This window comes from Lontra canadensis, unplaced genomic scaffold (assembly GCF_010015895.1).
Source record: "Lontra canadensis isolate GAN:19392208 unplaced genomic scaffold, GSC_riverotter_1.0 scaffold13, whole genome shotgun sequence".
NCBI lineage: Eukaryota > Metazoa > Chordata > Mammalia > Carnivora > Mustelidae > Lontra > Lontra canadensis.
The window spans coordinates 11,689,550-11,693,082 of NW_022631007.1; positions in this window are offsets into that span (position 1 = coordinate 11,689,550).

Sequence of the window (3,533 nt, forward strand, 5' to 3'; positions counted from 1 at the left end):
GAAAGCTGCCTTTCACAACAATAAAGAAGATTCTGGAGATGGGGGTTGGGGAGAGAGTACATGAAGTACTTGGAATGATGAGTTTGAATTTGCACATAACTGAGTCAGGTGACATATTCAAAACCTTCCTGCAAGATCATCTTTTTGAACCTTCTCTCTATGAGTTTCTATGGTTTGGTGGTGCTTTTTTTTTTTTTTTTTTTTTATATAAACGATTTTAGAGGGGGCAAGTCCCATTTTAATAATTTATTTTACTTAAAGTTGTTTTACTCAAACAGTTTCATGAATTGTGTTGTGTTCTTTAATGTTCATAAATTGTTCATCGCTCAGTTCTGGAAAGCATTGAGCCAAATAGTGAAGAAGTAACAGAAATGGAAGCGCAAGACAGAACGTGAAGCAAAATGTCTCCTTGAGGAGATTTTCACCTTCATAGATTTTCAAACCAAGCTGCTGTTGAAATAAGACAGTCCTCCTGGTTCTTAGGATAGAAAAATCAGAGCTACTGAATGCAGTTCCCGGAGTAAGCTTTCGTTCCCTCACCTTGTACATCCATGACTAAAGCCCCTGTCAGCCTTGGAGGTGTCATTCCCGCATGACCCAAAGGAGAATGACCTTGAGCCACGGCTCCAGCAACAGCCTGGCCCTGTGGCGGCTCCCACCAGGCAGAGTGGCCAGGCTGGGCCTCTGCCCACTCTGCCAGCCCATTCCTGCACCCCTAGCCTGGGGCAGGCTGAGCCCCTAGGAACTAAATGCGGGAGGGGTATGGTGGTGTTTCCTGCCCTACTGGTGGACGGTCCCCATTTCTGCACTCCCTGAATATATATGACCCAAGTTCCCCTGTGGAGGGTCAGTGCCTAGATGTTCCTCCCACACAGGTAGGTGGAATGGCCCAGAAGGAGACCTTCCCCACCCAGACCTTAATTATAAATACTTGCTTTCTAGGAATAAGCCACTCTGTCTGACATTTGGCCGACTGGCTTTCAAACACTCCGCTTTTAATTTTTATTATTTTTTTCAGTTAGTTTTATGTTCAAGATCTGCCTTTTTTCAGAAGTTTCCCCTCCCCCTCCAGAACTGCGTCTGTCTCACAGCCCTGGGATATCGGTACTATTCTTTTTCCCATTTCACAGATGAGGACATCAAGGCTTGGGAGAGGTTAAGTACCAAAGGACCATTATAAGTGGTGGAGAGTGAGCCCAGGCCCCAACATGCTTTTTGGTCTTTGGCAACCTGGGGGTCTGTAATGTGGTTAATTCTGCATCCGTTGAACACCTTTTTGTTACCATCCTCTGTGAAGAAACCGTCCAGTAGGAGAAGCCAGAGCTGGGGGAGGCAGACTGGAGAGGGGCTGGCAGACAATGACTGTCACAGAAGAGGGATTTGGAGTGTGGCTGTTGTGAGGGTCATTGCAGGGAGGGAGCCAGCAGGGAGGGCAGGCACCAAGGAGAGGGCCGATCCCTCAGGCCAAAGTACAGAAAGTCACATGATGTGCCTTCCTCCACTGTGTTCTGCCAGTGACTCCCCACCCGCCCCTGCCTAGGCTTCCCACTCCGCCCCCCACAAACACCTCCTCTTCATGTGTCCCTCCAGCTGCACCCCCCCCCGCCCCGCCCGAGGCACAGCCCAGCCCCAATCCTGCAAGCTGTCAATGGGCATTACACGCAGGCTTCTGTCCTGCCCAGATCCACCCCCACCCCCGCCAACACTTCCTGCTCCTCTCCAAGGGGGTCTGACTCTGCTCAGGGGAACCCCCATTCTTTCCCTGGGACAGTGTCCAGGAACAGAATTCAGTTTATGTATCACCCCCCCACACACACTTCTAGACAGGAAGCCCCTCACTGGTTGGGTCTGATGGACTCAGCTAGTCCTCCAGCATGATTTACATATGGTGGGTGCTCAGGAGATTTTCACTGTATGAAATTGTCTCCTTTAAGCAATGAGTAGCTGCCCAGCTTCTGGTTTTTGCCTCCAGGACCCTCACTGAGCCCTCTTGCGGTCAGTTTGGTGAGGGCTGCTGTGAAGGGCCTATGAGCGTCAGAGGCCCATGCCCCCTCCCAAACCTCAGTTTCCAAGGCTGGTGCAATGGGCTCCTGCTATTAACAGTTGCCTTCCGGGGCCTTCCTTTGGGCTTTGCAAACCCTCTCGGACCCCAAACACAGAGCTGGTGCTTAACTTCACACAGGTCAAAGTTCCCAGCATGAGGAAATTCCCAAGTGACTTGGCACAATGTAACCCCTGGAGTTACCAGGTGTATCCCACTGTGCGCTTGAACTCAGGCCTTAGATGCACTACGTTCTGAGCCCCAGAACTTATCTCGGCAAACTTTTCCCCTCCATGGCCCCGTGGATGCCCCCAAGGTCTGTGCTGTCTCTGGTTCCCTCCAAAGGCCCCCCTTCCGGGGACTGTTCTCCAATCAGTGCCTATCTGCTCCTGGCAAGGGCAGAGCCTAAGTCTCTCTGGGCCTGCAACAGGGACCACGGACACACATGGACCATAGGTACAAAGAGAGGCAAGGGGCTCCTCCCTCCTCTGCCAATGCTTTTCGGTGGCCTCTAAGATCTCTCTCATTGAGCCCGTGACCCTGGCCATGCCTGTTGCTCTCTGCTGAGTGCTCCTTCGTGGTCCATCTTATCCCCCAGGCTATGATACAGCTAACTTCTGTGAGGAGTACACAGTCCCTGGGACTTTTTTTTTTTTTTAAGATTTTATTTATTTATTTGACAGAGAAATCACAAGAAAGCAGAGAAGTAGGCGGGGGTGGGGGGGAAGCAGACTCCCTGCTGAGCAGAGAGCCCGATGCAGGGCTCGATTCCAGGACATTAAGATCATGACCTGAGCAGAAGGCAGAGGCTTAACCCACTGAGCCACTCAGGTGGCCCCTGCCACAGGACTTTTCTTGATGGCCCCCTGCTTGGGCCACAAGGAGAGACAGATGGACAGGCCTCCACTCCAGGCCCCAGAACTGCACAGGCAAGTCTGGCAGGAGAAGGGAGACATGGGATGAGAAGTGCAAGGAGGGGGGCACCTGGAGGCTTTAGCTCGTTGACCGACTGACTCTTGGCTTCAGCTCAAATCTGATCTCAGGGTCGCAAGATCGAGCCCCAAGATGCACCTCTGTGCTCAGAGGAGAGTGTGTTTGTGTTTCTCTCTCCCTCCCCTTCCCCCCTGCATGTGCCTGCTCCCTCTCTCTCCCAAATAAATCTTAAAAAAAAAAAAAAAAAAAAAAAAGGGAGATGCCTGGGTGGCTCACTAGTTTAAAGCCTCTGCCTTCGGCTCAGGTCATGATCCCGGGGTCATGGGATCGAACCCCACCACATTGGCTTTCTGCTCAGCAGGGAGCCTGCTTCCTCCTCTCTCTCTGTCAGCCTCTTTGCCTGCTTGTGATCTCTGTCTGTCAAATAAATAAATACAATTTAAAAAAAAAAGGAAGAAAGAGAAAGAAAGAGAAAGAAAGAAAGAAAGAAAGAGAAAGAAAGAAAGAAAAAGAGAAAGAAAGAAAGAAAGAAAGAAAGAAAGAAAGAAAGAAAGAAAGA